This window comes from Salvelinus alpinus, chromosome 21 (genome assembly GCF_045679555.1).
Source record: "Salvelinus alpinus chromosome 21, SLU_Salpinus.1, whole genome shotgun sequence".
NCBI classification, from domain to species: Eukaryota; Metazoa; Chordata; class Actinopteri; order Salmoniformes; family Salmonidae; genus Salvelinus; species Salvelinus alpinus.
In genome coordinates, this window is record NC_092106.1 from 32821315 (window position 1) to 32843355 (window position 22041).

At 46.3% G+C, this 22041-nt stretch overlaps 1 pseudogene; it reads left to right on the forward strand.

Annotated features, from left to right (window-relative positions):
* The window catches only part of LOC139548482 (mitochondrial disaggregase-like), an 80622-nt pseudogene extending 59141 nt beyond the window's left edge, over positions 1-21481 (forward strand).
* Positions 21482-22041: the final 560 nt, after the last annotated feature.

Sequence of the window (22041 nt, forward strand, 5' to 3'; positions counted from 1 at the left end):
AGAAAGAGAGGAGGATGAGAGATGGGGAGAGAGAGAGGAGGAGAGAAGGAGAGAGAGAGAGAGAGAGAGATGAGAGATGGAGAGAGAGAGAGGAGGAGGAGGAGGAGAGAGAGGGAGAGAGAGGAGGAGGAGCGATGGGGAGAGAGAGGAGGAGGAGAGATGGGGAGAAAGGAGGAGGAGAAATGGAAAGATGGGGAGAGAGGAGCGATTGGGAGATAGAGAGGAGATGGAGAGAGAGAGGAGGAGGAGGAGAGATGGAGGAGGAGAGATGGAGAGAGGAGGAAGAGAGATGGAGAGATGGAGAGAGAGAGAGAGAGGAGGAGGAGAGAGAGGTGGAAAGATGGAGAGAGAGGTGTAGGAGGAGAGATGGAGGATATATGGAGGAGGAGAGATGGAGGAGAGATGGAGGATGAGAGATGGAGGAGGAGAAGGAGGAGAAGAGATAGAGAGAGAGGAGGAGAGATGAGAGAGATGAGAGAGAGAGATAAGGAGGAGATATGGAGAGAGAGAAGGAGGAGAGATGAGGGAGAGGAGGAGAGATGGAGAGAGAGAGAGAGGAGGAGTGAGGAGGAGAGATGGAGAGAGAGGAGGAGGAGGAGAGATGGAGAGAGAGGAGGAGCGAGGAGAAGAGATGAGAGAGAGAGGAGATATGGAGAGATGGAAAGATAGAGGAGGGAGAGAGAGATTGAGAGAGAGATGAGAGAGAGAGGTGGAGAGATGGAGAGAGGGAGGAGGAGAGATGGATGGAGGGAGAGAGAGGAGGGGAGATGGAGAGCTGGAGAGAGGATGAGGAGGAGAGATGGAGGAGGAGAGATGGAGGAGAGATGGAGGAGGAGAGATGGAGAAGGAGAGATGGAGGAGAGATGGAGGAGATGGAGGATGAGAGATGGAGGAGAGAAGGAGGAGAGATGTAGAGAGGAGGAGCGAGAAGGAGAAGGAGGAGAGGAGAAGAGATGGAGAGAGAGAGGAGGAGAGATGAGAGAGAGATAAGGAGGAGAGATGGGGGAGAGGAGGAGAGATGGAGAGAGAGAGGAGGAGTGAGGATGAGAGATGGAGTGAGAGGAGGAGGAGGAGGAGAGATGGAGAGAGAGGAGGAGCGAGGAGAAGAGATGAGAGAGAGAGGAGGAGCGATGGAGAGATGGCGAGAGAGAGGAGATATGGAGAGATGGAAAGATAGAGGAGGGAGAGAGAGATTGAGAGAGAGAGAGGTGGAGAGATGGAGAGAGAGGAGGAGAGATGGATGGAGGGAGAGAGAGAGGAGGAGAGATGGAGAGCTGGAGAGAGGATGAGAGATGGATAGAGAGAGGAGGAGAGATGGATGAAGGGAGAGAGAGAGGAGGAGAGATGGAGAGCTGGAGAGAGGGAGGAGGAGGAGAGATGGATAGAGAGGAGGAGAGATGGGAGAGAGGAGGAGGAGAGATGGAGAGAGAGAGAGAGGAGGAGAGATGGAGAGAGGAGGAGCGATGGAGAGAGAGAGGAGGAGGAGAGATGAGAGATAGGAGGAGGAGAGATGGAGAGGAGAGATGAGACAGACACAGTACGGTAGCCACACAGACAGACAGAAAGGAGGGTGTGCTCTCTCTTCCCAGCCACAGTGCCTCCTATAGCGTGGGGGGGGGGGGCAGTTAGGTTGCCAGACAGGCAGACACACCGCTGCTAATGGTGACTTGAGGGGAACCAGAGAGATGATTTGAGTTTATTTCATCAAAAGATAGAGGGAGAGGGAGAGAGAGAGGTGGAGAGATGGAGAGAGAGAGGTGGAGAGATGGAGAGAGAGAGGAGGAGAGATGGATGGAGGGAGAGCGAGAGTAGGAGAGATGGAGAGCTGGAGAGAGGATGAGAGATGGAGAGAGAGAGGAGGAGAGATGGATGAAGGGAGAGAGAGAGGAGGAGAGATGGAGAGCTGGAGAGAGGATGAGAGATGGAGAGAGAGAGAGGAGGAGGAGAGATGAGAGAGAGGAGGAGAGATGGAGGGGGAGAGAGGGGAGCGATGGGGAGATAGAGAGGAGTTGGAGAGAGAGAGGAGGAGGAGAGATGGAGGAAGATAGATAGATGAGAGAGAGGAGGAGGAGAGATGGAGAGATGGAGAGAGGAGGAGAGATGGAGAGATGGAGAGAGGAGGAGAGATGGGGAGAGAGGAGGAGGAGAGATGAGAGAGAGGAGGAGAGATGAGAAAGAGAGGACGAGAGATAGGGAGAGAGAGAGGAGGAGAGATGGAGAGAGAGAGGAGGAGAGATGGAGAGAGAGAGAGGAGGAGGAGAGATATGGAGAGAGAGGAGGAGCGATGGGGAGAGAGAGGAGGAGGAGAGATGGGGAGAAAGGAGGAGGAGAAATGGGGAGAGGGGAGGAGGAGAGATGGAGAGATGGGGAGAGAGGAGCGATTGGGGGATAGAGAGGAGATGGAGAGAGAGGAGGAAGAGAGATGGAGAGACGGAAAGAGAGGAGGAGAGATGGAGAGAGAGAGAGAGCGAGAGGAGGAGGAGAGAGAGATAGGTGGAGGAGAGATGGAGGAGAGATGGATGAGGAGAGATGGAGGAGAGAGATGGAGGAGGAGAGATCGAGGAGGAGAGATCGAGGAGGAGAAGGAGAAGAGGAGAAGAGATGGAGAGAGAGAGGAGGAGAGATGAGAGAGAGATAAGGAGGAGAGATGAGAGAGAGAGATAAGGAGGAGATATGGAGAGAGAGGAGGAGAGATGGAGGGAGAGGAGGAGATATGGAGAGAGAGAGGAGGAGTGAGGAGGAAAGATGGAGAGAGAGGAGGAGCGGGGAGAAGAGATGAGAGAGGAGGAGCGATGGAGAGATGGCAGGAGAGAGGAGATATGGAGAGATGGAAAGATAGAGGAGGGAGAGAGAGATTGAGAGAAAGATGGAGAGAGAGAGGTGGACAGACTGAGAGAGAGAGGAGGAGAGATGGATAGAGGGAGAGAGAGAGGAGGAGAGATGGAGACCTGGAGAGAGGATGAGAGATGGCGAGAGAGAGGAGGAGAGATGGATGAAGGGAGAGAGAGAGGAGGAGGGATGGAGAGCAGGAGAGAGGATGAGAAATGGAGAGAGAGAGGAGGAGGAGAGATGGGAGAGAGAAGGAGGAGAGATGGAGAGAGAGAGAGAGAGAGAGGAGGAGAGATGGAGAGAGGAGGAGAGATGAGAGAGAGGAGGAGGAGAGATGGAGAGAGAGGAGGAGGAGAGATGAGAGAGAGGAGGAGGAGAGATGGAGGGAGAGAGAGGGGGGGAGATGGGGAGAGGGGAGCGATGGGGAGATAGAGAGGAGTTGGAGAAGAGGAGGTGGAGAGATGGAGGAAGATAGATGAGAAAGAGGAGGAGGAGAGATGAGGGGGGAGGAGAGATGAGTGAGAAGAGGAGGAGAGATGGAGTGAGAGGAGAAGGAGAGATGAGGGAAAGAGAGGGGAGGGGAGATGGGGAGAGAGGAGCGATGGGGAGATAGAGAGTAGATGGAGAGGGAGAGGAGGAGGAGGAGAGATGGAGGATAGATGGAGAGAGAGGAGGAGGAGAGATGGAGAGATGGAAAGAGAGGAGGAGGAGGAGGAGAGATAGAGAGAGAGAGGAGGAGTGAGGAGGAAAGATGGAGAGTGAGGAGGAGGAGAGATGGAGAGAGAGAGGAGGAGCAAGGAGGAGAGATGAGAGCGAGATATGGAGGAGAGATGGAGAGAGAGGAGGAGAGATGAGAGAGGAGGAGGAGGAGAGATGGGGAGAGAGAGGAGGAGAGATGGAGAGAGAGGAGGAGAAGAGATGAGAGAGAGAGAGAGATAAGGAGGAGAGATGGAGAGAGAGGAGGAGAAGAGATGAGAGAGAGAGAGAGATAAGGAGGAGAGATGGAGAGAGAGGAGGAGAGATGGGGGAGGAGGAGAGATGGAGAGATGGAGAGAGAGAGGAGGAGAAGATATGGAGAGAGAGGAGGGGAGATGGAGAGAGGAGGAGGAGGAGAGATGGAGAAAGAGGAGGAGAGATGGAGAGATGAGAGAGAGAGAGGGATAAGGAGGAGAGATGGAGAGAGAGAGGGATAGATGGAGAGAGAGGAGGAGAGATGGGGAGAGAGAGGAGGAGAGATGGAGAGGGAGAGGATGAGAGATGGAGAGAGAGAGGAGGAGATATGGAGAGAGAGGAGGAGAGATGGAGAGCGAGAGGAGGAGAGATGGAGAGAGAGAGGAGGAGATATGGAGAGAGAGGAGGGGAGATGGAGAGCGAGAGGAGGAGAGATGGAGAGAGAGAGGAGGAGATATGGAGAGAGAGGAGGAGAGATGGAGAGCGAGAGGAGGAGAGATGGAGAGAGAGAGGAGGAGATATGGAGAGAGAGGAGGAGATATGGAGAGAGAGGAGGGGAGATGGAGAGCGAGAGGAGGAGAGATGGAGAGAGAGAGGAGGAGATATGGAGAGAGAGGAGGGGAGATGACTTCGAGTACAACAAGGTAGAGGCTAGTAAATAGCTGATATTAAATTGTGGCTCCATGGATGCTTTGTATCGATCGCTGGGCCACAGATAGAGATTGTGTTTAGTGAGGCTTCTGTGTCTGCGGTTGCCAGGTACCTTGTACCACTCCAGAACTGCACAGTAGTTGTCTAATGGCAATAACAACCCACTGCAACACAACAGTGGAAAGACATGTACATGTGGCACTATAGGAATGTGTTCTGTTTAGAATGTCTGGTGATGTGCTGGTCCACTATGTGAATGTGTTCTGTTTAGAATGTCTGGTGATGTGCTGGTCCACTATGTGAATGTGTTCTGTTTAGAATGTCTGGTGATGTGCTGGTCCACTATGTGAATGTGTTCTGTTTAGAATGTCTGGTGATGTTGGGGTCCACTATGTGAATGTGTTCTGTTTAGAATGTCTGGTGATGTGCTGGGCCACTATGTGAATGTGTTCTGTTTAGAATGTCTGGTGATGTTGGGGTCCACTATGTGAATGTGTTCTGTTTAGAATGTCTGGTGATGTGCTGGTCCACTATGTGAATGTGTTCTGTTTAGAATGTCTGGTGATGTGCTGGTCCACTATGTGAATGTGTTCTGTTTAGAATGTCTGGTGATGTTGGGGTCCACTATGTGAATGTGTTCTGTTTAGAATGTCTGGTGATGTGCTGGTCCACTATGTGAATGTGTTCTGTTTAGAATGTCTGGTGATCTGCTGGTCCACTATGTGAATGTGTTCTGTTTAGAATGTCTGGTGATGTGCTGGTCCACTATGTGAATGTGTTCTGTTTAGAATGTCTGGTGATGTTGGGGTCCACTATGTGAATGTGTTCTGTTTAGAATGTCTGGTGATGTGCTTGTCCACTATGTGAATGTGTTCTGTTTAGAATGTCTGGTGATCTGCTGGTCCACTATGTGAATGTGTTCTGTTTAGAATGTCTGGTGATGTTGGGGTCCACTATGTGAATGTGTTCTGTTTAGAATGTCTGGTGATGTCCTGGTCCACTATGTGAATGTGTTCTGTTTAGAATGTCTGGTGATGTGCTGGTCCACTATGTGAATGTGTTCTGTTTAGAATGTCTGGTGATGTGCTGGTCCACTATGTGAATGTGTTCTGTTTAGAATGTCTGGTGATGTGCTGGTCCACTATGTGAATGTGTTCTGTTTAGAATGTCTGGTGATGTCCTGGTCCACTATGTGAATGTGTTCTGTTTAGAATGTCTGGTGGTGTCCTGGTCCACTATGTGAATGTGTTCTGTTTAGAATGTCTGGTGATGTCCTGGTCCACTATGTGAATGTGTTCTGTTTAGAATGTCTGGTGATGTGCTGGTCCACTATGTGAATGTGTTCTGTTTAGAATGTCTGGTGATGTGCTGGTCCACTATGTGAATGTGTTCTGTTTAGAATGTCTGGTGATGTGCTGGTCCACTATGTGAATGTGTTCTGTTTAGAATGTCTGGTGATGTGCTGGTCCACTATGTGAATGTGTTCTGTTTAGAATGTCTGGTGATGTTGGGGTCCACTATGTGAATGTGTTCTGTTTAGAATGTCTGGTGATGTGCTGGTCCACTATGTGAATGTGTTCTGTTTAGAATGTCTGGTGATGTGCTGGTCCACTATGTGAATGTGTTCTGTTTAGAATGTCTGGTGATGTGCTGGGCCACTATGTGAATGTGTTCTGTTTAGAATGTCTGGTGATGTTGGGGTCCACTATGTGAATGTGTTCTGTTTAGAATGTCTGGTGATGTGCTGGTCCACTATGTGAATGTGTTCTGTTTAGAATGTCTGGTGATGTGCTGGTCCACTATGTGAATGTGTTCTGTTTAGAATGTCTGGTGATGTTGGGGTCCACTATGTGAATGTGTTCTGTTTAGAATGTCTGGTGATGTGCTGGTCCACTATGTGAATGTGTTCTGTTTAGAATGTCTGGTGATCTGCTGGTCCACTATGTGAATGTGTTCTGTTTAGAATGTCTGGTGATGTCCTGGTCCACTATGTGAATGTGTTCTGTTTAGAATGTCTGGTGATGTTGGGGTCCACTATGTGAATGTGTTCTGTTTAGAATGTCTGGTGATGTCCTGGTCCACTATGTGAATGTGTTCTGTTTAGAATGTCTGGTGATCTGCTGGTCCACTATGTGAATGTGTTCTGTTTAGAATGTCTGGTGATCTGCTGGTCCACTATGTGAATGTGTTCTGTTTAGAATGTCTGGTGATGTTGGGGTCCACTATGTGAATGTGTTCTGTTTAGAATGTCTGGTGATGTCCTGGTCCACTATGTGAATGTGTTCTGTTTAGAATGTCTGGTGATGTGCTGGTCCACTATGTGAATGTGTTCTGTTTAGAATGTCTGGTGATGTGCTGGTCCACTATGTGAATGTGTTCTGTTTAGAATGTCTGGTGATGTGCTGGTCCACTATGTGAATGTGTTCTGTTTAGAATGTCTGGTGATCTGCTGGTCCACTATGTGAATGTGTTCTGTTTAGAATGTCTGGTGATGTCCTGGTCCACTATGTGAATGTGTTCTGTTTAGAATGTCTGGTGATGTCCTGGTCCACTATGTGAATGTGTTCTGTTTAGAATGTCTGGTGATGTCCTGGTCCACTATGTGAATGTGTTCTGTTTAGAATGTCTGGTGATGTGCTGGTCCACTATGTGAATGTGTTCTGTTTAGAATGTCTGGTGATGTCCTGGTCCACTATGTGAATGTGTTCTGTTTAGAATGTCTGGTGATGTCCTGGTCCACTATGTGAATGTGTTCTGTTTAGAATGTCTGGTGATCTGCTGGTCCACTATGTGAATGTGTTCTGTTTAGAATGTCTGGTGATGTCCTGGTCTACTATGTGAATGTGTTCTGTTTAGAATGTCTGGTGATGTCCTGGTCCACTATGTGAATGTGTTCTGTTTAGAATGTCTGGTGATGTTGGGGTCCACTATGTGAATGTGTTCTGTTTAGAATGTCTGGTGATGTGCTGGGCCACTATGTGAATGTGTTCTGTTTAGAATGTCTGGTGATGTTGGGGTCCACTATGTGAATGTGTTCTGTTTAGAATGTCTGGTGATGTGCTGGTCCACTATGTGAATGTGTTCTGTTTAGAATGTCTGGTGATGTGCTGGTCCACTATGTGAATGTGTTCTGTTTAGAATGTCTGGTGATGTGCTGGTCCACTATGTGAATGTGTTCTGTTTAGAATGTCTGGTGATCTGCTGGTCCACTATGTGAATGTGTTCTGTTTAGAATGTCTGGTGATGTGCTGGTCCACTATGTGAATGTGTTCTGTTTAGAATGTCTGGTGATGTTGGGGTCCACTATGTGAATGTGTTCTGTTTAGAATGTCTGGTGATGTGCTGGTCCACTATGTGAATGTGTTCTGTTTAGAATGTCTGGTGATGTGCTGGTTCACTATGTGAATGTGTTCTGTTTAGAATGTCTGGTGATGTGCTGGTCCACTATGTGAATGTGTTCTGTTTAGAATGTCTGGTGATCTGCTGGTCCACTATGTGAATGTGTTCTGTTTAGAATGTCTGGTGATGTCCTGGTCCACTATGTGAATGTGTTCTGTTTAGAATGTCTGGTGATGTTGGGGTCCACTATGTGAATGTGTTCTGTTTAGAATGTCTGGTGATCTGCTGGTCCACTATGTGAATGTGTTCTGTTTAGAATGTCTGGTGATGTTGGGGTCCACTATGTGAATGTGTTCTGTTTAGAATGTCTGGTGATGTCCTGGTCCACTATGTGAATGTGTTTGTCTTGTCACTAGGAACAGCAGCAGGGTCCACTGGCTGTGTGACTACAAACACAACATCCTAGAACACCACCATTATCCGTGGGAATTCTAGGATGTGTAGTCTGGCGGAAAGCAGAGCACATTGCATGCTGGGAGCTGTAGTCCAAGCAGTGCAGTAGTCGAGGTCTCTCTGTGGCTGATGTGATGAATGGTGGTTGTTGCCGTGGCAAATTGTCCTGAAAGCAATCTGAGACACATCACCACGGCGATAAAGGAAGAGCTTATTGATCCCTGTGAAGTAATACAGTGAATATATCACACACACGATCACACACCGACACATGATCACACACGCACGAACACACACACACACACGATCACACACACACACACACACACGGGGAGAAATATCAGCTAGCAGACTGAGGGATGATGGTGATCATCAGCAACAACACAAAGAGAGGGGGGGTGGTGAGGGCACACATACACACACATACGTACACACATACGTTCACACACGTACACACACGTACATACACAATGACAACTCAAGCTAATGCTTTTTACAAGCACCCAATGGCCTGGAGGGATATAAGAGTGACAGAAAGGAAGAGAGGGGGAGCGAGAAAGAGAGAAAGAGATGAGAGACACAGAGAGAGAGAGAGAGAGAAGGAGATGAGAGACACACAGAGAGAGAGAGAAGGAGATGAGAGACACACAGAGAGAGAGAGAAGGAGATGAGAGACACACAGAGAGAGAGAGAAGGAGATGAGAGACACACAGAGAGAGAGAAGGAGATGAGAGACACAGAGAGAGAGGAGATGAGACACAGAAAGAGAGAAGGAGATGAGAGACACAGAGAGAGAGAGAGACAGAGATAAGGAGATGAGAGAGAGAGAAGGAGATGAGAGACACAGAGAGAGACAGAGAAGGAGATGAGAGACACACAGAGAGAGAGAAGGAGATGAGAGACACAGAGAGAGAGGAGATGAGACACAGAAAGAGAGAAGGAGATGAGAGACACACAGAGACAGGAGGGACAAAGGTTTTTGACCTTTGACCCTGTTGTTTCCAGGCAGGTTCCCCCTGGATGACTCATGACTGGCCTCTGGCTACAACACTATCTCTGTTTGGAGAGGGCTACAACACTATCTCTGTTTGGAGAGGGCTACAAACACTATCTTTGTTTGGAGAGGTCTACAACACTATCTCTGTTTGGAGAGGGCTACAACACTATCTCTGTTTGGAGAGGGCTACAAACACTATCTTTGTTTGGAGAGGTCTACAACACTATCTCTGTTTGGAGAGGGCTACAACACTATCTTTGTTTGGAGAGGGCTACAACACTATCTCTGTTTGGAGATGGCTACAACACTATCTCTGTTTGGAGATGGCTACAACACTATCTCTGTTTGGAGATGGCTACAACACTATCTCTGTTTGGAGAGGGTTACAACACTATCTCTGTTTGGAGAGGGCTACAACACTATCTCTGTTTGGAGAGGGCTACAACACTATCTCTGTTTGGAGAGGGCTACAACACTATCTCTGTTTGGAGAGGGCTACAACCACTATCTCTGTTTGGAGAGGGCTACAACACTATCTCTGTTTGGAGAGGGCTACAACACTATCTCTGTTTGGAGAGGGCTACAACCACTATCTCTGTTTGGAGAGGGCTACAACCACTATCTCTGTTTGGAGAGGGCTACAACACTATCTCTGTTTGGAGAGGGCTACAACACTATCTCTGTTTGGAGAGGGCTACAACACTATCTCTGTTTGGAGAGGGCTACAACACTATCTCTGTTTGGAGAGGGCTACAACACTATCTCTGTTTGGAGAGGGGCAATGAACTATTGTGCTTTACTCTGTATCTCTCTCTCTCTCACACACACACACACACACACAAACAGGAAGGAGTAGATTGATCTTTGTTCAGCTCTCAGGCTAGAAGTTATTGTGGAGGATGATCCTCTTATCACATTATAGTCCTCTACCCTACCAGACCTGGTCAGTACCTCAGGCCTCTGTGTGTGTGTGTGTGTGTGTGTGTGTGTGTGTGTGTGTGTGTGTGTGTGTGTGTGTGTGTGTGTGTGTGTGTGTGTGTGTGTGTGTGTGTGTGTGTGTGTGTGTGTGTGTGTGTGTGTGTGTGTGTGTGTGTGTGTGTGTGTGTGTGTGTGTGTGTGTGTGTGTGTGTGTGTATGCTTATTTGTGTGTGTGTGTGTATGCTTATTTGTGTCGTCTGTGGGTGGGTGTATTGTCCTTGTTCTGGACCATGTCCTTTGAGGGATGTCAGTGTGTCCTTCTGCCAAAGTCAGTCTCAGTCAGCTAACACAGACGCTCTCTCCTGGAGGTCACAATGTCATTGTCTGTTTAACACATTAGTAAGTCAGACTGGCTCTCAGAAGTACAGCCTGTGGGCGTCCGTATTCATCTTCATGACAATCAACTCTCTCCTTCTCTTAATTTATCTCTCTACCAACTCCATCTCTCAATCTCTCAATCCATCTCTCCATCTCCTCCATCTCTCATTCTCTCAATCCATCTCTCCATCTCTCTACCAACTCTCATCTCTCATTCTCTCAATCCATCTCTCCATCTCTCTACCAACTCTCATCTATCATTCTCTCAATCCATCTCTCCATCTCTCATCTCTCATTCTCTCAATCCATCTCTCCATCTCTCTACCAACTCATCTCTCATTCTCTCAATCCATCTCTCCAGCTCTCTACCAACTCTCATCTCTCATTCTCTCAATCCATCTCTCCATCTCTCTACCAACTCTCATCTCTCATTCTCTCAATCAATCTCTCCATCTCTCTAACTCTCATCTCTCATTCTCTCAATCCATCTCTCCATCTCTCTACCAACTCATCTCTCATTCTCTCAATCCATCTCTCCATCTCTCTACCAACTCTCATCTCTCATTCTCTCAATCCATCTCTCCATCTCTCTACCAACTCTCATCTCTCATTCTCTCAATCCATCTCTCCATCTCTCTACCAACTCATCTCTCATTCTCTCAATCCATCTCTCCATCTCTCTACCAACTCATCTCTCATTCTCTCAATCCATCTCTCCATCTCTCTACCAACTCATCTCTCATTCTCTCAATCCATCTCTCCATCTCTCTACCAACTCATCTCTCATTCTCTCAATCCATCTCTCCATCTCTCTACCAACTCTCATTCTCTCCTTCTGTCTCTTATTTTCCTCAACCCCCATCTCCCCTTCTAACTCCACCTCCATGAACGCTAACTTAACCTCCTTAATTTCTCCATTCATCTCTCCGTCTCTTCCTCTCTTTCCATCTCTTCATCTATCGTTCAGTCCCTCTATCTCTGTACTAGTGAGAATCATGTTGCTGGTACTTTGACGGGTGGAGTGTGCTGTTACGACAGGGGGAGATGGATCGATGGGTTTCTCTGTCACAGAGTGGACACACACACACAACTCATTCGGTGGTTGTTGAGAAACTGCAGCATCCTCTGAGATATGAAGACATGTATTGTAACGTCTCGGTGGGTTTCCGGCAGATGGTACCAGACCCAACTTCCCTGTCTGTTATTTATCTTCTCTTTCTCCTCCCTCACTCACTCCTGCCCCCTCCCTCACCCATCGTGCCTCCTTCCTCCCTTCCGCTCAGGGGGTGAGTCGGTGTGTGAGTGTGTGTTTGGTTGCTGGGGTAATGGTGGAGTAAGGTAGGCAAGGCTCTCCTCTGTGGGCGAGGTGTGTGTTAGAGAGAGAGAGGCTCAGATCCATGCTAACCTGATTTAGCTTTGGCCGCGCCGGGGAGGCTAACATGATTACCTCTGGCTAATGGCCCTACTGACTGAGAGAGGGGGAGGAGAGGGAGTGGGGAGGATAGCCTTCAATAATTATCCCCCTCCCTCCCCAGGCATTGATGGATACAACTTTAGAGGTCTCTGTTCTGCTCTCTCTCTTTCTCTTTCTCTTTCTCTCTCTCTTTCTCTCGCTCTCTCTCTCTCTCTCTCTCTCTCTCTCTAGTGATCAGGAGGAAGGAGAATGGCTGGTATGATGAAGAACATCCCCTCGTCATCCTCTTCCTAGGCTCCTCTGGAATCGGTAACTCCTCTCTTCATCCCTCGTTCCACTCATTTGTACCACTCAGCTGTGAGGTCATGGAGCCTCTCTATAGCAGTATCCTAGTTAAGAGACCAGGAGAAGCCACACTCTAGTAGCTCCAATACAATCATTTATTCACCAACGTTTCCACAGCAAGCTGTCTTCATCAGGGTTTCCTATCAAACACTGCAGGCCACCAGTGTATACAGTTGAAGTCGTAAGTTTACATACACCTTAGCCAAATACATTTAAACTCAGTTTTTCACAATTCCTGACATTTAATCCTACTTTATTTTTTAAATTATTAATTTCAGCTTTTATTTCTTTCATCACATTCCAAGTGGGTCAGAAGTTTACATACACTCAATTAGTATTTAGTAGCATTGCCTTTAAATTGTTTAACTTGGGTCAAACGTTTCGGGTATCCTTCCACAAGCTTCCCACAATAAGTTGGGTGAATTTTGGCCCATTCCTCCTGACAGAGCTGGTGTAACTGAGTCAGATTTGTAGGCCCCCTTGCTCGCACACGCTTTTTCAGTTCTACCCACAAATGTTCTATAGGATTGAGGTCAGGGCTTTGTGATGGCCATTCCAATACCTTGACTTTGTTGTCCTTAAGCCATTTTGAAGCAACTTTGGAAGTATGTTTGTGGTCATTGTCCATTTGGAAGACCCATTTGTGAACAAGCTTTAACTTCCTGACTGATGTCTTGAGATGTTGCTTCAATATATCCACATAATTTTCCCATCCTCATGATGCCATCTATTTTGTGAAGTGCACCAGTCCCTCCTGCAGCAAAGCACTCCCACAACATGATGCTGCCACCCCCGTGCTTCACGGTTGGGATGGTGTTCTTCGGCTTGTAAGCGACCCCTTTTTCCTCCAAACATAACGATGGTCATTATGGCCAAACAGTTCTATTTTTGTTTCATCAGCCCAGAGGACATTTCTCCAAAAAGTATGATCTTTGTCCCCATGTGCAGTTGCAAACCGTAGTCTGGCTTTTTTATGGCAGTTTTGGAGCAGTGACCTCCTCCTTGCTGAGCGGCCTTTCAGGTTATGTCGATATAGTACGCCTTTTACTGTGGATATAGATACTTTTGTACCTGTTTCCTCCAGCATCTTCACAAGGTCCTTTGCTGTTGTTATGGGATTGATTTTCAGTTTTCGCACCAAAGTAAGTTCATCTCTAGGAGACAGAACGCATCTCCTTCCTGATCAGTATGACGGCTGCGTGGTCCGATGGTGTTTATACTTGCGTACTATTGTTTGTACAGATGAATTGCTCCCAAGGATGAACCAGACTTGTGGAGGTCTACAATTCTTTTTCTGAGGTCTTGGCTGATTTCTTTTGATTTTCCCATGATGTCAAGCAAAGAGGCACTGAGATTGAAGGTAGGCCTTGAAATACATCCACAGGTACACCTTCAATTGACTCAAATTATGTAAATTAGCCTATCAGAAGCTTCTAAAGCCATGACATAATTTTCTGGAATTTTCCAAGCTGTTTAAAGGCACAGTCATATTAATGTATGTAAACTTCTGACCCACTGGAATTGTGATACAGTGAGTTATTGTCAGGCCCTGACCTTAGAGATCCTTATTATTCTCTATGTTTGGTTAGGTCAGGGTGTGACTCGGGTGGGAAAATCTATGTTTTCTATTTCTTTGTGTTTTTGGCTGAGTATGGTTCCCAATCAGAGGCAGCTGTCTATCGTTGTCTCTGATTGGGGATCATTTATAAGTTGACATTTTCCTTTTTGGTTTTGTGGGATCTTGTTTTCTGTCTACAGTTAGTTACCTGTGTGCACACCAGCAGCTTCACGTTTCGTTCAGTATTTTGTTGTTTTTGTTCGGTGTTCATTTTAATAAAAGTAAATGTACGCCTACCACGCTGCACCTTGGTCCTTACGACGAGCATAACAGAAGATCCCACCAAAAACGGACCAAGCAGCGTGGCCAGGATGAGTGGACATGGGAGGAGATCATGAATGGAGAAGGACCCTGGACGCGGGTAGGAGAGTATTTCCGTTCAAGGGAGCAGATGGAGGCAACGAAAGCAGAACGACGACGATACGAGGAATTAGAGCAACGGAGCAAGCACGAGAGGCAGCCCAAAAAGAATTGGTGGGGGCACACGGGGAGATTGGCGGAGTCAGGTTTTAGACCTGAGCCAACTCCCCGTGCTTACCGTGGGGAGAGTGTGACTGGTCAGGCACCGTGTTATGCGGTGATGCGCACTGTGTCTCCAGTGCGCATTCACAGCCCGGTGCGCTCTGTGCCAGCTCCTCGCAGTTGCCGTGCTAGAGTGGGCATTCAGCCAGGACGGATTGTGCCGGCTCAGCGGTCCTGGTCTCCAGTGCGTCTCCTCGGTCCAGGATATCCTGCGTCAGCTCTACGCACGATATCCCCAGTTCGCCAGCACCACCCAGTGCGGCCTGTTCCAGCTCCCCGCACTTGCCGTGATCATCCAGTGATGATCTATGGCACGAAGCCTCCAGTGATGATCCATGGCACGAAGCCTCCAGTGAGGATCCATGGCCCGGAGCCTGCAGTGATGATCCATGGCCCGGACCCTCCAGTAATGATCCATGGCCCGAAGCCTCCAGTGATGATCCATGGCACAAAGCCTCCAGTGATGATCCATGGCCCGGAGCCTGCAGTGATGATCCATGGCCCGGTGCCTGCAGTGATGAACCATGGCCCGGAGCCTCCAGTGATGATCCATGGCCCGGAGCCTGCAGGGATGATCCATGGCACGAAGCCTCCAGTGACGATCCAGGGAAAGGAGCCTCCAGCGACGGTCCCCAGTCCGGAGCCTCCAGCGACGGTCCCCAGTCCGGAGCCTCCAGCGACGGTCGGCAGTCCAGAGCCTTCAGCGAGGGTTCCCAGTCCAGAGCCTTCAGCGAAGGTTCACAGTCCAGAGCCTTCAGCGAGGGTTCCCAGTCCAGAGTCTCTGGCGACGATCTACGGTCCGGAGGTCCCGGCGACGATCCCTGCACCAGAGGCGTCACCGAAGTGGGGGGAGCCTCAAGCGGAGCGGGGTCGGCGTTCCGCACCGGAGCCTCCACCGAGAGTAGATACCCACCCGGACCCTCCCCTATAGGTTCAGGTTTGCGTCCGGAGTCCGCACCTTTGGGGGGGGGGGGGATACTGTCACTCCCTGACCTTAGAGATCCCTATTATTCTCTATGTTTGGTTAGGTCAGGGTGTGACTCGGGTGGGAAAATCTATGTTTTCTATTTCTTTGTGTTTTTGGCTGAGTATGGTTCCCAATCAGAGGCAGCTGTCTATCGTTGTCTCTGATTGGGGATCATTTATAAGTTGTCATTTTCCTTTTGGGTTTTGTGGGATCTTGTTTTCTGTTTAGTGTTTTTTTGCCTGACAGAACTGTTCGCTTTCGTTTTTTAACTTTTGTTATTTTGTTTGAGTGTTTTTGAATAATAAATCATGAACACTTTCCACGCTGTGTCTTGTTCCACTCTTCCTACCACAAACGAGAGCCGTAACAGTTATAAGTGAAATAATCTGTCTGTAAACAACAACATTGTGGAGTGGTTGAAAAACGAGTTTTAATGACTCCAACCTAAGTGTATATAAACTTCCGACTTCAACTGTATATACAGGTTTCATCAGGGTTTCATGTCAAACACTGCAGGTCACCAGTAAATATATAGGTTTCATGTCAAACACTGCAGGTCACCAGTATATATATAGGTTTCATCAGGGTTTCATGTCAAACACTGCAGGTCGCCAGTAAATATATAGGTTTCATGTCAAACACTGCAGGTCACCAGTATATATACAGGTTTCATCAGGGTTTCATATTAAACACTGCAGGTCACCAGTAAATATATAGGTTTCATGTCAAACACTGCAGGTCACCAGTATATATATAGGTTTCATCAGGGTTTCATGTCAAACACTGCAGGTCACCAGTAAATATATAGGTTTCATGTCAAACACTGCAGGTCACCAGTATATATATAGGTTTCATCAGGGTTTCATATTAAACACTGCAGGTCACCAGTATATATACAGGTTTCATCAGGGTTTCATATTAAACACTGCAGGTCACCAGTATATATACAGGTTTCATCAGGGTTTCATGTCAAACACTGCAGGTCGCCAGTAAATATATAGGTTTCATGTCAAACACTGCAGGTCACCAGTATATATACAGGTTTCATCAGGGTTTCAAGTCAAACACTGCAGGTCACCAGTAAATATATAGGTTTCATGTCAAACACTGCAGGTCACCAGTATATATACAGGTTTCATCAGGGTTTCATGTCAAACACTGCAGGTCACCAGTATATATATAGGTTTCATCAGGGTTTCATGTCAAACACTGCAGGTCACCAGTAAATATACAGGTTTCATGTCAAACACTGCAGGTCACCAGTATATATATAGGTTTCATCAGGGTTTCATGTCAAACACTGCAGGTCACCAGTAAATATATAGGTTTCATGTCAAACACTGCAGGTCACCAGTATATATATAGGTTTCATCAGGGTTTCATGTCAAACACTGCAGGTCACCAGTATATATACAGGTTTCATCAGGGTTTCAAGTCAAACACTGCAGGTCACCAGTAAATATATAGGTTTCATGTCAAACACTGCAGGTCACCAGTATATATACAGGTTTCATCAGGGTTTCATGTCAAACACTGCAGGTCGCCAGTAAATATATAGGTTTCATGTCAAACACTGCAGGTCACCAGTATATATACAGGTTTCATCGGGGTTTTATGTCAAACACTGCAGGTCACCAGTAAATATATAGGTTTCATGTCAAACACTGCAGGTCACCAGTATATATACAGGTTTCATCAGGGTTTCAAGTCAAACACTGCAGGTCACCAGTAAATATATAGGTTTCATGTCAAACACTGCAGGTCACCAGTATATATATAGGTTTCATCAGGGTTTCATGTCAAACACTGCAGGTCACCAGTAAATATATAGGTTTCATGTCAAACACTGCAGGTCACCAGTATATATACAGGTTTCATCAGGGTTTCATGTCAAACACTGCAGGTCACCAGTAAATATATAGGTTTCAAGTCAAACACTGCAGGTCACCAGTATATATACAGGTTTCATCAGGGTTTCAAGTCAAACACTGCAGGTCACCAGTATATATACAGGTTTCATCGGGGTTTCATGTCAAACACTGCAGGTCACCAGTAAATACAGTTGAAGTCGGAAGTTTACATACACTTAGGTTGGAGTCATTAAAACTCGTTTTTCAACAACTCCACAGATTTCTTGTTAACAAACTATAGTTTTGGCAAGTCGATTAGGACATCTACTTCATGCATGACACAAGTCATTTTTCCAACAATTGTTATTTTGCTTATAATTCACTGTATCACAATTCCAGTGGGTCAGAAGTTTACATACACTAAGTTGACTGTGCCTTTAAACAGTTTGGAAAATTCCAGAAAATTATGTCATGGCTTTATAAGCTTCTGATAGGATAATTGACATAATTTGAGTAAATTGGAGGTGTACCTGTGGATGTATTTAAAGGCCTACCTTCAAACTCAGTGCCTCTTTGCTTGACATCATGAGGAAAATCAAAAGAAATCAGCCAAGACCTCAGAAAAAGAATTGTAGACCTCCACAAGTCTGGTTCATCCTTGGGAGCAATTTCCAAATGCCTGAAGGTACCACGTTCATCTGTACAAACAATAGTATGCAAGTATAAACACCAGGGGACCACGCAGCCGTCATACCGCTCAGGAAGGAGACACGTTCTGTCTCCTAGAGATGAACGTACTTTGGTGAGAAAAGTGCAAATCAGTCCAAGAACAACAGCAAAGGACCTTGTGAAGATGCTGGAGGAAACAGGTACAAAAGTATCTATATCCACAGTAAAATGAGTCCTATAATGACATAACCTGAAATGCCGCTCAGCAAGGAAGAAGATACTGCTCAAAAACCGCCATAAAAAAGCCAGACTACGGTTTGCAACTGCACATGGGGAAAAAGATCGTACTTTTTGGAGAAGTGTCCTCTGGTCTGATGAAACAAAAATAGAACTGTTTGGCCATAATGACCATCGTTGTTTGGAGGAAAAAGGGGGAGGCTTGCAAGCCGAAGAACACCATCCCAACCGTGAAGCACGGGGTGGCAGCATCATCTTGTGGGAGTGCTTTGCTGCAGGAGGGCCTGGTGCACTTCACAAAATAGATGGCTTGAGGAAGGAAATGTATGTGGATATATTGAAGCAATATCTCAAGACATCAGTCAGGAAGTTAAAGCTTGGTCGCTTATGGGTCTTCCAAATGGACAATGACCCCAAGCATACTTCCAAAGTTGCTTCAAAATGGCTAAAGCACAACAAAGTCAAGGTATTGGAGTGGCCATCACAAAGCCCTGACCTCAATCCCATAGAACATTTGTGGGCAGAACTGAAGAAGTGTGTGCGAGCAAGGGGGCCTACAAACCTGACTCAGTTACACCAGCTCTGTCAGGAGGAATGGGCCAAAATTCACCCAACTTCTTGTGGGAAGCTTGTGGAAGGCTACCCAAAATGTTTGACCCAAGTTAAACAATTTAAAGGCAATGCTACCAAATACTAATTGAGTGTATGTAAACTTCTGACCCACTGGGAATGTGATGAAAGAAATTAAAGCTGAAATAAATAATTCACTCTACTATTATTCTGACATTTCACATTCTTAAAATAAAGTGGTGATCCTAACTGACCTAAGACAGGGAATATGTACTAGGATTAAATGTCAGGAATTGTGAAAAGCTGAGTTTAAATGTATTTGGCTAAGGTGTATATAAACTTCCGACTTCAACTGTAGGTATCATGTCAAACACTGCATGTCACCAGTATATATATACAGGTTTTGTCACGTTCCTGACCTGTTTTCCTTTGTCTTGTATGTGTTTTAGTTGGTCAGGGCGTGAGTTGGGTGGGTTGGTCTAGGTTTGATTTTCTATGTTGGGATTTTGTGTTCGGCCTGGTATGATTCTCAATCAGAGACAGCTGTCAATCGTTGTCCCTGATTGAGAATCATACTTAGGCAGCCGGGGTTTCACGTGTGTGTTGTGGGTGTTTGTTCCTGTGTCGTTGTTTGAGCCACACAGGACTGTTTCGGGTTTGTCACGTTTGTGTGTTCATTTGTAATTTTAAGTGTTTTGTTGACTTTCATTAAATATGGACATTAACTAGTCCGCATCTTGGTCCGATCCACGCTCCTCCTCGTCTGAGGAGGAGAACGACTACGACAGCCGTTACAGGTTTCATCAGGGTTCTATTGGACACACGCAGGTGATTGTAATCATGACTAGCTGTGGCATGATGTCATTGGTCAATTTACAGATATCAACAGTATATACAAAAGCATTAATGGTTATCAAGGATCATATGTAGCCTACAATTACATCATAAGTAGCCTACAAAATGTTATTTACAATAGCCTTGTTGCCAGATCTGTTTGTGTTTTAGCCTAGTCCTCTGCCGTTGGTTGTCATGCCATGTACAAACAGATCTGGCAACTATGCTATGACTCCACAGCTGACCTCTACTGACCACTCTGACTCAACCACAGCCCTATAGAACTCCTATAGACCTACACTAATTCCATCACACACACACACACACACACACACACACACACACACACACACACACACACACACACACACACACACACACACACAGAGAGAGAGAGTCAGCAGCAGTTGTTCTGGGTAAGATATGACAGGGTTGAGGGATAGGTGTGTGTTTGTGTGTGTGTGTGTGTGAGAGAGATATGACAGGTCTGGGAGATAGATGGAGGGAGGCAGTGTTCATATTCTCTCTGCCTCCAGCGACAGTGGCCAGGAGACATGAATATTTAACACAGCAAGTCCCCATCTCTCTGTCTGGAGATATTACACTCACACCATCCATATGAATATAATGCACACAGCATCCATATGAATATAATGCACACAGCATCCATATGGAGATGAACATTTATAAGAGGAATATTTTACTGCCAAACATTATCCCTGACAGACAGAGAAATACAGGGAGAAATGACGAGAGAGAGAGAGAGGGAGAAAGATGATTGAAGGTTCTGCCAAAACTATAATCAACCAACCCCCCTGTGACTCATCTGTGCCTTCTGATAGAGGAAAAATGGTTATTGATCCACCAACCAGATAACAGGGACAACCCCTCATACTCTATCAGCAGCTCAGAGGTCTACCTGAGATTCCACCCAGATGATCATTACAATGTGCATGTGAAATCATCTTTAGCATGTTCAGAGGTTCCATTTAGAATCATGTGAGATCATCTTTAGAATGTTCAGAGGTTCCATTTAGAATCATGTGAGATCATCTTTAGAATGTTCAGAGGTTCCATTTAGAATCATGTGAGATCATCTTTAGAATGTTCAGAGCTTTCATTTAGAATCATGTGAGATCATCTTTAGAATGTTCAGAGGTTCCATTTAGAATCATGTGAGATCATCTTTAGAATGTTCAGAGGTTCCATTTAGAATCATGTGAGATCATCTTTAGAATGTTCAGAGGTTCCATTTGGAATCATGTGAGATCATCTTTAGAATGTTCAGAGGTTCCATTTAGAATCATGTGAGATCATCTTTAGAATGTTCAGAGGCTTGGTTGAAAGTGGATTTTCATCAAATCATCGATGTTCAACGCTCTGTCCATACTTCACTCTGATTGGTCACTGCTCTCCTCTTCCCACAGGTAAGACTGAGCTGGACAAACAGGTGGCTCGTTATATGCACAACGACCTGAAAAGGGTCTGTGTTACAGTCACACACGTTCACTCATCAGCACAGCTAAAATCACATGGTATCAGCAATAGTGATCATATTTTGTGTGTGTTATTACTGCTCAGTAACCATGAGCCTTCTGTTCTCAGGGATTCATCTGTATGGACATGTCCGAATTCCAGGAGAAGCACGAGGTATGATATCATCAACACCACTTTCCCAAAACCAGGAAGATACTTCACATTCCCACAACCAGGAAGAGACTTCATGTTCCCACAACCAGGAAGAAACTTCATGTTCCCACAACCAGGAAGGGACTTCATATTCCCACAACCAGGAAGATACTTCACATTCCCACAACCAGGAAGAGACTTCATGTTCCCACAACCAGGAAGAAACTTCATATTCCCACAACCAGGAAGAGACTTCATATTCCCACAACCAGGAAGAGACTTCATATTGCCACAACCAGGAAGAGACTTCATGTTCCCACAATCAGGAAGAGACTTCATATTGCCACAACCAGGAAGAGACTTCATATTCCCAAAATCAGGAAGAGACTTCATATTCCCACAACCAGGAAGGTCATTGGGCTGGGATACACTATCTACTGTAGGTGAGGGCTTGTCTGGATTTTCTACTGTCATCGTTTGGGTCAGCTTCCCAGTCGCTGTCATAAACCGTTTAATCCTGTTTTGACTGAGCCTACCTCTCATCTCCCACAATTCAATTCAAGGAGATGTGTCCAGGTTCTCACAGAAACACAGACACATGCAGCATCTGAAGGAAGAAACCTCTCACTGTTCCCAAAAGGCCCCAAAACCTTTTTTTTTGTATCAGAGGAAGTAGTTATCTGACATCATCTTCATATCAATGTGCTCATCTACCTCAGTTTTACCTGTTATCATAATTTGTTCTCAATCTCTCCCTTTTCACCTCTCTCACTTTCTCTCTTTCCATCTCTCTCTCCTCTCTCTCCATCTTTCTCGCAATCTCTCTCCATCTCTCTCTCTCAGGGCCATCTTACAGATGGGAAGGGGAAG